This window comes from Nycticebus coucang, chromosome 14, assembly GCF_027406575.1.
Source record: "Nycticebus coucang isolate mNycCou1 chromosome 14, mNycCou1.pri, whole genome shotgun sequence".
NCBI lineage: Eukaryota > Metazoa > Chordata > Mammalia > Primates > Lorisidae > Nycticebus > Nycticebus coucang.
Window position 1 is genome coordinate 93,748,771 of NC_069793.1, and position 13,326 is coordinate 93,762,096.

Consider the following 13,326-nt stretch of genomic DNA (forward strand, 5'->3'; position numbering starts at 1 on the left):
TACAGATAAGGACTCTAACACATTAAAAGGAAGATCAAAGTAGACACCTAAAAAGAAAAAAGCAATTCTGTATACTTTAAGTGGTTTTTGTTGTTGTTTTTGAGACAGAGTCTCACTTTGTCACTCTCAGTAGAGTACTATGGCGTCAGAGCTCACAGCAACCTCAAACTCTTGGGCTCAAGTGATTCTCTTGTCTTAGGCTCCCAGGTAGCTGGAACTACAGGCAGCTGCCACGATGCCCAGCTATTTTTAGAGATGGGGTCTCACTTTGCTCAGGCTGGTCTCAACCTGTGAGTTCAAGTAATCCACCTGCCTCAGCCTCCCAGAGTGCTAGGATTATAGGTGTGAGCCACTGCGCCCAACCCTTTAAGTGTTATTTTTGTTTGTTTGTTTTTTACATTTATTTATTTATTTTTTAACAGAAGTGATAGAGTGATATGATAGTTTATTGAGGATAGATAGGAAATAGAGGATAGAAAAAAAAAAGCTTCCAACACAATGGAAGGGGTCTCAAATGGGTTGCCACCTATTGTATACCTTAAATTACACAATACAATTTATTTTAAACAATAAAATAAAATTAGTTTTAAACTTTTAAATCATGTCATATACTAGAGAACTTATGATATATGCAAAAGAAATATAACACTTATAATACCTTGGAAGCCCCCACATAAAACTTCCCAACCATACCTTCCTCTCTGGAGGTAACTGTTGATCTAAATTTGGTGTTAATCTTTTACTGGCTATTCTTTTTTAAATTGTTGTTATTATTTATTTTTATTTTTTACTTTTTCAGACAAAGTCTCACGGTTGCCTTGGGTAGAGTACTATGGCAACATAGCCCACAGCAATCTCAAACTCCCAGGTCCAAGGGGATTCTCCTGTCTCAGACTTTGAAGTAGCTGGGATTATAGGCACCCGCCACAACACCTGGCTAATTTTTCTATTTTTAGTAGAGAGGGGGCAGTCTCCTGCTCAGACTGGTCTCAAACCCCTGAGTTCAGGTAATCCACCTGCTTTTGCCTGCCAAAGTGCTAGGATTACATGTGTGAACCACTGTGCCCAGCCTGTTATTTATTTTTAGAGAAAGTTCTGGCTCTGTTGTCCTGGCTGGAGTGCAGTGGTGTCATCATAGCTCACAGCTACTTCAAACTTCTGGGCTCAAATGATCCTCCCACCTCAGCCTCCTGAGCAGCTAAACAAGAGGCATGCAATGTGATGGGTGCATTTTTAAAATTCCTTTGTAAAGGCAGGGCCTGATTCACTATGCTGTCCAGGCTGGTCCTGAACTCCTGGCATTAAGCGATCCTCTTGCCATGGCCTCCCAAAGTGCCGAGGCCACAGGCATATTCTCTGCACCTGACCAATAGCTATTCTTTATAGTTTTTTAAAGCCACAAAACTACCTATTATTATTTATTTTTCAGTTTTGTTTTGTTGTTAAACTTTAAATAAATGGAATCATACCTACTTTATATTGTCTTTTTCTGCTTAACATACTCTAATTTAGGTTATTTTCATTGCTGTTCATAGTGGCAGCTCAATTTTTACTCTATATTATTCCGTTGTATGAATATTTATTACGTAAGGTCATTGATTTGTTTTATATGATCTTCTGATGTTAGTGAACTTTTGGTGTAAATTGTTTAAGAAAGTTTGTATTTTAAAAGAAGTTTTCTATTTAACCAAAACCTTAATCTCTAATTGTTGAATTTTGGCACTATGACACTCCATATATAAATATTTTACTTAAACAGGAACTTTGGGGGGGGGGATATTGTTCTTATACCACTTAGATTCCACTTACCCACAAAGGATAGTTATTTTTGTCAGAACGCAGTAACATTTAAAGATTCGACATTTTAGCCATGCACAGTGGCTCATACCTGCAATCCCAGCACTTCAGAAGGCTGAGGAAGAAGGACTATCTGTCAGCAGAGGTTCGAGACCAGCCTGAGCAATACAGCAAGACCTCATCTCCACAAAGAATTTCAAAAACCAGCCAGGCATGGTGGTGCATGCCTGTAGTCCTAGGTGTCCAGGAGGCTGAGGCAGGAGAACCACCTGAACCCAGGAGCTCGAGGCTGCAGTGAGCTGTGATGATGCCACTGCACTCCAGCCTGGGGTCAGAGTGAGACCCTGTTTCAAAAAAAAATTCAAACATTTTATAACTGTTTGATAAACTGTGTTCTACAGTTGCAAGACTATCTATGGGATGATTTCTTAAACAAAGCAATAAGGTCAAAAGAATAAGCAAGAATCAGTAAATAACCATGGAATATAAAAACAAGTTATACGGGTATCAGACGAATAACTCCGACCATCATTGTTGAGTTTTATTGCTGTGATTATCAAAGGTGAGGTCTGACTACTGAACACACCTTTTCAAAATAATGAGTCATGGGCCATGAGTTAAGAAATGTTGAACTTTAGCATAAAACTCTAAGAATGAAGAGTTGGACTAATTGCTTGAGTTTTTGTATTGAACAATGTTGTGACTAGTTTTTCAGAAAATATTAATTTGCCAAGCATGGCATAGCTGGAAATAACCTTTCTCTAATCATCTTCCTGATGCTTCCTGATGTTTCTTGGAGGAAAAGAAATTCCTCCAAGAAACCATAGCCTTTAGTATGATGTCCAGTAGCTAAAGACAGAACAAACCAATGGCTTTAATTTTTTGGCTTATCAAAAGTGAAACTCTTAAAACTGAAAGCCCCCACTGGGGGCTTCTTCAAAATGATTTAAAAATATTTCAAACTGCTAAGCATTCTTGATCCAGGAAAGTTTCTTTGTAGTAGGATGTAAATTCTAGACTCAGAAGTGCCTGTCATTTTCCATATGTTCAAATCTATTAAGCTCTCAAGGACAAAAGATTAAAGAAAAAAATTCTTTTATTCTTTTTTCCTTCTTAAAGAAATATTGTTCTCTAAATACTAGTTTTTATTATTTTGTTTGGGATTCATTGAGGGTACAAAGAATTAGAGTACACTGATTGAATTTGTTAGAGAAAGTGCCTCTTATAATTGTGTCCCACCGCCAAGAGGTGTGCCCTACATGGTGACCCCCCCCATCCTCCCCACTTACTTGTTCCCCAACCTCACCTTGTATTAGCTCATCTACTGCCTTTATATTAGAATAGAGTACATTGGATTCTTGTTTCTCTGTTCTTGTGATGCTTTACTAAGAATGTCTTCCACTTCATCTACGTTAATACAAAAGATGTAAAGTCGCCATCATTTTTAGTGGCTGAATAGTATTCCATGGTGTACATATACCACAGCTTGCTAATCCATTTCTGGGTTGGTGGGTATTTAGGCTGTTTCCACGTTTTGGTGATTGTAAATTGAGCTGCGATAAATAGTCTAGTGCAAATGTCCTCCTGATAAAAGGATTTTTTTTCTTCTGGGCAAATGCCCAGTAATGGAATTGCAGGATCAAATGGGAGGTCCAATTTGAGTTGTTTGAGGATTCTTCATACTTCCTTCCAAAAAGGTTGTATGAGTTTGCAGTCCCAACAGCAGTGTAAAAGGGTTCCCTTCTCTCCACATCCATGCCAGCAACGGCAGCTTTCAGACTTTGTGATGTGGGCCATTCTCACTGGGGTTAGGTGATGTCTCAGGGTAGTTTTGATTTGCATTTCTCTGATGATTAGAAACAATGAGCATTTTTTCATATATTTGATAGCCATTTGTCTGTCTTCTTTAGAGAAGGTTCTATTCATCTCCCTTGCCCAGTGATACATGGGATTGTTGGGTCTGTTTTGTTGATTAATTTGAGTTCTCTATAGATACTAGTTATCAAGCTTTTGTCCAATTCATAATATGCAAATATCTTTTCCCATTCTAAAGGCTGTTGGTTTGCTTAAGCTTTTTAATTTAATTAAGTTCCATTTCTTTATTTTTGTTGTTATTGCAATTGACACGTAAGTCTTCTTCATAAAGCTGTTTCCCAAGGCAATATCTGTAAGTGTTTCCCCTCACACTTTCTTTGAGGATTTCTATTGTTTAATTCCCTAAATTTAAATCTTTTAGCCATCTTGAATCAATTTTTATAAGTGGTGAGAGGTGTGGGTCCAGTTTCAGTCTTTTACATGTGGATATCCAGTTTTCCCAATACCATTTATTGAATAGGGATTCTTTTACCCAGTGTATGTTCTTATTTGGTTTATCAAAGATCAGGTGGCTGTAAGATGTTAGTTTCATCTCATGATTTTCAGTTCAGTTCCAAATGTCAATGTCTATTTTTGTGCCAATACCATGCTGTTTTGATCACTATGGCCCTATAGTACAGCCAAAAGTCTGGTAAGGTGATACTCCTGGCTTTGTTTTTATTACTAAGAATTTCCTTGGCTTTATGGGGTTTCTTCTGGTTCCACACAAAATGAGGAATTGTTTTTCCAAATCTTGAAAGTATGATGATGGTATTTTAATAGGGATGGCATTGAGTCTGTAGATTGCTTTGGGATGTATAGACATTTTAACAATATTGATTCTTGCAAGCCATAGCATGGTTTGTTCTTCCATTTGCTAATATCTTCCACTATTTCTTTCCTTAGGATTTTATAATTTTCTTTGTACAAGTCCTTCACCACTTTTGTCATGTATATTCCTAGATATTTCTTTCTTTTTTTCTTTTTTGAAGCTACTGTGAAGGGAATTGTGTCTTTGATTAGCTTCTCATCTTGGCTGTTATTGGCATATACAAAGGCTACTGATTTGTGGACATTGATTTTATATCCTGAGACATTGCTGTATTTTTTTAACCACTTCCAGGAGTCTTGTGGTTGAGTCTTTGGGGTTCTGTAAGTATAAGATCACATTGTCAGCAAAGAGGGAGAGTTTGACCTCCTCTGCATCCATTTGGATGCCCATTATTTCCTTCTCTTGCCTGATTGTATTGGCTAGAACTTCCAGCACTATGCTGAATAGTAGTGGTGATGGAGGACAACCTTGTTTGGTTCCAGTTCTAAGTGGAAAAACTTTCAGTTTTACTCCATTCAGTGAAACATTAGCTGTGGATCTGTCATGGATGGCTTCCATTAGATTCAGAAATGTGCCACCTATGCCTGTAAGTGTTCTAATTAGAAAAGTCAATGCTGAATTTTATCAAATGCTTTTTCTGCATCTATTGAGAGGATCATATGGTCTTTGTTTTTGCTTCTGTTGATATGGTGAATTACATTTATGGACTTGCATATGTTAAACCAGCCTTGCATCCCTGGGATGAAAACTGTTTGGTCATGATGCATGATTTTTTTTTTTAATGTGTAGCTGTAATCTATTGGCCAGGATTTTATTGAGGATTTTTGCATCTACATTCATTAGTGAAATTGGTCTGAAGTTCTAGGGTCACATTTAAGTCCTTTGTATCTTTGTTTAGTTCCTACTTAGAGGATCTGTCCAGTTTGTCACAAGGGTGTTAAAGTCTGACTACTATAGTGTTATGGGATATCATATTGCTCAGACCCAGCAAGGTCTGTTTCATAAATCTGGGAGCATTTAAGTTGGGTGCATAAATATTTAAAATTGAAATGTCTTCTTCTTGTATTGTTCCTTTGACTAGTATAAAGTGTCTGTCTTTGTCTTTCTTCACTTTAGTTGTTTTAAACCCACTTTTACCTGAAAATAAGATTGCAACCCCTACTTCTGATTTCCATTTGCTTGAAATACTGTTTTCCACCCCTGACTTTGGACAGGCTCATTACAATGTGTCTTTGAGAAGCTCTGAGTTAAGATGACCCAGGGTTCCCCCAGGGTTCGATATCCATCTGAAAGGAGTGTGTCCTTTAGTAAAACTTGGGAAGTTTTCATTTATGATAGTCTCCAGTAGGGCTTCTATTCCTCCCCTTCATGAATCCCTATTATTTGTATGTCTGAATGCTTCATGGAGTCTCGTAGTTCTCTAAGTGACTGTTCTGCTTTCTGTCTCTTTTGGCCCTTTAACTACCTGGGTTAACTCCAAAACTATATCCTCTAGCTCTGAGGTTCTTTCTTCACCATGGTCTAGCCTATTTTTGATACTTTCTACTGCATCTTTACATGCCTTGGTTGGCTCCTTTGTTTTCTTAAGCTCCACCATATCCTTTCTATATTTTATATATCCCTCGTCTGACTTTTGGTTCTGTCTTTCCATTTTCTCAAGCATTCCTTCTATTGTCTTTAACATCCATATTTTAAATTCCCTTTCTGTCAAGTTCATTAATTCTTCATAGGTAGAGTCTTCTGTAGTAGCTGCATAATGGTTCTTTAAGGGACTTCCTCTGTTTTGGTTTTTCATATTGCATGAATTTTTTTTTGTTGGTTCCTCCTCATGTGTTCTTCTTGTCTCGTTCACCTCCTTGTCCTCCTTTTTTATTCTCACTGTCTCCTTTGCTTCAAACAGAAGTCATTGCTCTTGATAATAATATGTTATAATATGTCACTGGAACATCAGGCAGTGCTATAGTTTTTCTTAGGAGACAGAGAGCACAGCCAGCAACCTCTATGGTTTTTATTCCTAACTTAGTTGCCTTCAGTGATCGCCTGATTGTTTCCTCAGCATTCAGACCCTGCTGGGTTGGGATCTTACAGCTCACTTGAATCCTTCAGAGGCAGGTCTCACAGTGCCCCCTGACTACAGTTCCCATGGGGTATGAGAGTCCCTCAATCTGTCCCAAGAGTGGATATCTGATCTTGGCAAGTGGAATTAAGACAGTCATGCTTTAGGTCCCTGTTCAGACTTTCTCACAACATTTCCACAATGCTACCAATGCTAGCCCCCAGGCCACCGAGACCTTCTCAGTATGGCTTGCCTTGCTAGCCACCAAACCTATGGCACATCCGCTCCAATCGGCATTCAAATCTGGTTGCTGTATACTGTTCAAGTCTGCCCACTCTTCCAAGCTTTCTACTCAGCTTTCCACGCAGCTTCCCCCAACAACTGAAAACTGCAGAAAGGCTTCCTCCCATCCTGGACCTCTGGGGGAGGTGGACCAGCTGATCACAGCCAGTGGCAATTACTTGCCTAATTCATCAGATTTCCACAGCTCTGGATCATACACTGTATCCAGCTCACCACCTCCTTTCTGTTCTCCCTGAACCATGACTCTGGGTAAAGTCCCCACACCAGGTATGGCTGGTTTTTCCCCCAGTTTCTCTCTTTTTCCCCAGTTGTTCTAAGAGAGTGCAGCTGAACAATCTTTCTGGTATGCCACCTTGCTCTTCCCCTCACTTTAAGTGGTATTAAGAACATAAAATGAGGTGAAGGTGTAGAAGAATTGTAGCCAGGGCTGAGAGGATGGACACTTTCAAATGATTGTCAAGAAAGTCCTCTCTAAGGAGATGTATTTAAAGCTGAGAACTGAATGAGAGGATTTCAGCCATGCCAATATCTGTGAATAAAGCATTAGTCTAGGCAAAAGGAACAGTAAGCACAGGGGCATGAGGGTAGAAACAAGCTTCTATTCAGGGAACAGAAATAAAAGTGTGCTGAAGCAGAGAGAGCTAGGAGAATTGGAGGGAAGTTGAGCTGGGGAACTTGCAAAATGTCAACATGGGATAGGTTTCCCAAGCTATTCCACTGTCTCCCAAATAAGATACAGCATTAGGTCCCAAATCTGACATTTATGTTCTAAAGATAATTTTTCCTCCTTGTAACTCTGTGATGGCATCAAGTGTGAGTCTAGTTCATATTTCTCTGAAATTTGACCATTGAATAATCTCTTTCTTAGACCAAAAAGTAAGAAAATAATGACCCAATTTGGCCCCTTGATTTGTTTCAAGTTGTCTCTAATTTCTTTTCAAACACAGAATAATCATTAGCATTCTAGTTCTGTTGTCTCAATTGAAATGTGGGAAGAAAAAGTCTTCAGACTTTATCTCATGGTTTATTACTAATTCTTACTCTTAAATATTGCCCTGTGTTTACCTATGTTTTGGACAGTTTCACTGGTTAGTTTTAAGGTGAAACCAGAAAAGACCAAAGCCTATTTATGCCATTGATGAAGTCGAGATAATAAAACTAGTCTTATGGGATTAGAGTGAGAATTCAATTGTAAAGCTTATGGTACATTATAACAGCTCAATAACTGCAATAAAGGTTAGCTTTTGTTTATCAATATCTACATATAGATGTATTTCTTTTTTGAGACAGAGTCTCACTTTTTGCCAGGGCTGGCGTGCCCTGCCTCAGCCCAGCTTACAATAACCTCAAACTCCTTGGCTTGAGCAATCCTCCTGCCTCAGCCCCCCGAGTAGCTGGGACTTCAGGTGTACCCCATTATGCCTGGTTAATTTTTCTATATTTAGTAGAGAAGATCTCACTCTTACTCAGGCTGGTCTTGAACTCCTGACCTCAAGTGATCCTCCTGTCTCAGCCTCCCAAAGTGCTAGGATTACACAGGCATGAGCCACCATGCCCAGCTTCATTGTTTATATTACTAATACCCGATGCACCTGGCAAATGGCAAATACTTAAAGTATAGTAGCTACAAAGATTAAATTCTGAATTAATGATCATGGAGTTTATTCAAAGTTTATTTTAACACTGTGAGAACCAATTGCTGAGCCTCAAGCAGTAATAGACAAACAAAAGAAATTCAAATCTGAGGCTTTATGTCAAAGCATTTAGCAATGTTTGCATAAAAATACTACACATATCAATCACAATAATTCTTATCGATTCAGCAAGGCTTCTGGAAGAAAGTATTTGGCAAACTTAAGTATTAGTATGTAGTTGATAAACACACACACACATCCTCCTAATCCCATTTGCCCAACTGAGGGAAGTTTTTATAGCAAGTTTTTCTAATAGTCATTAGGTTACCATGAGAAATGTATTTTCTGATTTTTAATTAATTAATTAATTATTTTTTTTAGAGACAGAGTCTCACTTTGTCGCCCTTGGTAAAGTGCTGTGATGTCACAGCTCACAGCAACCTCCAGCTCTTGGACTTAGGTGATTCTCCTGCCTCAGCCTCCCAAGTAGCTGGGACTACAGGTGCCTGCCACAACACCCAGCTATTTTTTTGTTGCAGTTTGGCCGGGACTGAGTTTGAACCCGCCCAAATGGGGGGGTATATGGGGCCCGCGCCCTACTTACTGAGCTACAGGTGCCACCCCAGAAATGTATTTTCTATGCTAGCTCAGAGACAGACTGACACATTATTTTCTAATTTAAAAAGTAGAAGATTGTAGATAGATATTTAATGTGTATTTCCTATCTCTTAGTTTAACGTTTAGACAAAATGTCAGCAAAGTCTGGGAATATAAAATAAAGCAGCAAAACATGAAATAAAGACATTTTGCATTGGAACACATGACAATATGTTTTGTTTGTGAATCACTGTAAATATTTTCACCACATTGCAGTTTAAAAGATCAACCATTGGTAAACTCTGTTACACATTCTTCAACCACTAGGAGAAAAAACTGGGTTAAATCAACCTTACAGTGACACCACACAGTCCCTGTGGTATTAGCTTAACCCTCCAAGACCTCAGAAAGCATTCTGGTTGATTCTTACCTTAATTGCTGTTTGGGAATATGATATAAAAAGTGCAAAGCTTCAACCACTTAAATACATAAAATGGACAAAGTAATTTTCTCCAAAATGGGAGATTCTATAATTTTGACCACTCTTCAAGTTCAGTGGTCACACCAGTCTTAACTGAAGAACCTTTACCTTTGGAATCATGTGTCCAGATTTCATCATCAAAGCAAACATTACCTCCCAGACCTTCCTGAGGAGAGAAGGCAGGACCCAGCTGTCCAAAGGACCTATCAAATGAGGTGAACACCATTCATTAAAAGGGAAACAACTTGGAAAATAACAATGGGAAGTCATCAAGACAGTAACAAAGCTTATCAATTCAGGTAGAGTGCATTCAAAAATGGGGTGGGAGCTCAGTGGTTAGGGTGCCAGCCACATACACTGGGGCTGACGAGTTCAAATCAGACCTGGTCCTGCTAAACACCAATGATAGCTACAAAAAAAAAAAAAAAAAAAATAGCCAGGCGTTGTGGTGGGTGCCAGTAGTCCAGCTACTCAGGAGGCTGAGGCAAGAGAATCGCTTAAGCCCAAAAGTTTGAGGTTGCTGTGAGCTGTGATGCCACCACACTCTACCAAGGGCAACATAGTGAGGCTCTGTCCAAAAAAGGGAGAGGGAGTTTTTAGTAAAAACAATCTTCTCTTTATTATCACTGCTGCTTCCAAAGAAGATCACAATGTCAGCAGTGTTCCAGAAAACTCTGGTGAAATTAAGATGGGTCTCATCACTGCAAATCTTGGAAGCCACTTGGCTGGTATGAGCTGCAATTTCAGATTCTCTGAATAACTATTTTGACCAACATACACAAGCTAGAGGCACTTCTGCAAGCCCCCAAATATGGCATTTTAAATATTGCTGTACGCTTTAAAAAATATCCATTTGATGTTTTTTTGTTTGTTTCCATATAGAATCATAAATCTGAGGTACAGCATGGTTTATTACAGTTTTCTTAGAAAAAGCATTTTTTTGATATGTTTATAAGTATCTTTGGCTTAAAATAATCTAAACTGACCTGAGACATAAAAACTACTATCAGGCATTATTTAATTTTGTTTATTTGTTTATTTATTGAAACAGGGTCTCACTCTGTCACCCTGGGTAGAGTGCCTTGACGTTATCTTAGCTCACAGCAACCTCGAACTCTTGGGCTCAAAGATCCTCTTGCCTGGGCCTCCCAAATAGCTGGAACTACAAGTGCCTGCCACCATACCTGGCTAATTTTTTGTTTTGTTTTGTTTCTTCTCTTTTCAGTAGAGACAGGGCCTCCTTTTTGCTTAAACTGGTCTTGATCTCCTGAGTTTCAGCAATCCACCTGCCTCCGCCTCCCTGAGTGCTAGGATTACAGGTGTGAGCCACATTGCCTGGCCTACATTCATAATTTTAAATAAAGGTATAAAATTTCATTTAATTTAAAATATTTGAATGTCTTTTATTTACATTGAAGTGCAAGACAAAGAGATAATTGACTACAGGTAATAAACTAACATTCAGCCTATGCTACACACCAATAATTGGTGGTTGTACTAAAAGACTGAATTGTTGGTGCTAGAGTTCTGAGGCATGGCACTAAAAGAAACTATTCTTGGGCAGCACTTGTGACTCAGTGAGTAGGGCGCCGCGAGGGTGGCAGGTTCAAACCCAGCCCCAGCCGAACTGCAACAAAAAAATAGCCGGGCGTTGTGGCGGGCGCCTGTAGTCCCAGCTGCTCGGGAGGCTGAGGCAAGAGAATCACATAAGCGCAAGAGCTGGAGGTTGCTGTGAGCCGTGTGATGCCACGGCACTCTACCGAGGGCAGTAAAGTGAGACTCTGTCTCTACAAAAAAATAATAATAATAATAAAAAATTTTAAAAAAAAGAAACTATTCTCTAGAAAGGTAAAAGAATCCTTAAGTTCATAAATTCTAGGAGACAATTAGCTATTGCTTCCTTTGATTTGCCTTTTGAGTAAAATTAAATGTTAATATGGAAAGATCCTTGTGTTTCCCTTTTCCAACATTTCACGCAATGTGTTGTATGTACACTATATAAAATATTCAGCCACATCAGGAGTGTTTAAATCAATCAGATTCTACCCTAAAAGACATTCACTGGTAGAGAAATATCTTTCTGATGTACTCGAGGTTGAGTGCAAAAATGTTTCGTATTCATCTTTATACCCCTTGAGATTAGCCCCATGCTTGTCACATATTACACACTGTATTAGTATGTGTGGCAAGGATGAACAAATGAATAAACTAAAGGAGAGAAAAGACAGGTTCAGGGAGATTATCTACAGAGTTCTTGCTGGAATTAGTTCTTGCCTTAATCCTTCACTTGAGCTGTTAGAGAAAGTGTAGGGGTGAAGGGAAACTTGCCCTTTACCCCAAAAGTTCACTGAAAGATCAACTCATAATTAAGGCAGATTAATAGGAGAAGGATTTATTTATCGTGTACACGGGGAGAAATCAGAGTGATGACCCAGTTTTCCAAAGGAGTTCAGATACCTTTATAGCGGCATTTTAAAGGGGAGGGGGTAAATTGAGGAGTACCGGGAAGAAACAGTTTGCTCCGGAGGAGGAAATGGTTGGAGAAGAAATAGATCAACTTGTAGATTAACCTGGGAGACAGGTGTTTATGACCCAAATGCTTTAAGCCAGGTCCACCTACATTTCGGATTCCCATTCCTGAACTATTTTGAGGTAATGGGAATGGGCAAGGGGAATCAGTCGCCTGCTTTGATCCTCTAATCAACCAGGTCCAGCTTATGTAGATAGAGGGAAGGCTTCCCCCAGTGTTTCTTGGTTTTCAATTCAAAATATTACTTATATCAGGGATTTATATTTTGGGATGAAATTTCCTTAGTTCCTTCAGAAGAGACAACTCCACCCAATGATGTGGATTAATATTTGTTGTTTCTGAGCTTCCCAAATTTTCTAGAAAATGATCAGTTATACGAAGCTACTTTGGTAAGGACACAACTAATAATTCCTTAAAATTCAATTCTCATTGATAATTATTACACAAGAAAAAAATGAAACCATTAATTCCCTATCATATTTTTAATTTAAAGTTTTTATTTTTTTCTATGATATTATAAATTACCTAGAAAAGATTTACTGACTCAGAATTCAAGTAACAGAGATAAAAACCTGGGCAGGAATATACAGCATATGACTTAGGAATAATATAGATTCATAGATCCCCCAAAGACCTGCACTGATCAACTAGCCTAATTCTTTTATATTACATGGGAAAAGACATTGAGAAACTTCCTCAAAATTACACAAAGAGGTAAACTTGGGGCTGGAATTAGAATCACAGCCTCTTAACTAGGATGCAAGACACTGTGTATACTCCAAACTACTACTTATTTTATTTTATTATCTTTTTTTATTTTTGAGACAGAGTCCCACCTTGTGCCCTGGTGTCACAGCTCTTGGCACCTCAAACTCTTGGGACCAGGTGGTTCTCTTGCCTCAGCCTCCCAAGTAGCTGGGACTACAGGCACCTGCCACAATGCCTATTTTTAGAGATGAGATCTTGCTCTGGCTCAGGCTGGTCTGGAGCTCCTGAGTTTGAGTGTTCCACCCGCCTTGGCCCCCACCAGAGTGCCAGGATCACAGATGTGAGCTATCGCAACCAGCATCCAAACTACTTATTCACACATAAATATGTAATCTGACAAAGCTGATTCTGCCAACTATAGCAATATTACAATATAAACTGTGCAGAGAAAAAAGTTGAGCAACATTTTTACCTAAATATCAACCTATCAGTGAGCCACTTCATCTTCTTAGGGAAACAATTAGACTTCACTAC

General features: G+C 38.8%; 1 protein-coding gene across 1 annotated transcript in view; it reads right to left on the reverse strand.

Annotated features, from left to right (window-relative positions):
• The window catches only part of MMP13 (matrix metallopeptidase 13), a 30,806-nt gene extending 21,197 nt beyond the window's left edge, over positions 1-9,609 (reverse strand). The window contains exon 1 of the mRNA XM_053561148.1: positions 9,504-9,609. The gene's annotated coding sequence lies outside the window, so the exon portion shown is untranslated. The remainder of the gene's footprint in view (positions 1-9,503) is intronic.
• Between the last annotated feature and the right edge of the window lie 3,717 nt (positions 9,610-13,326).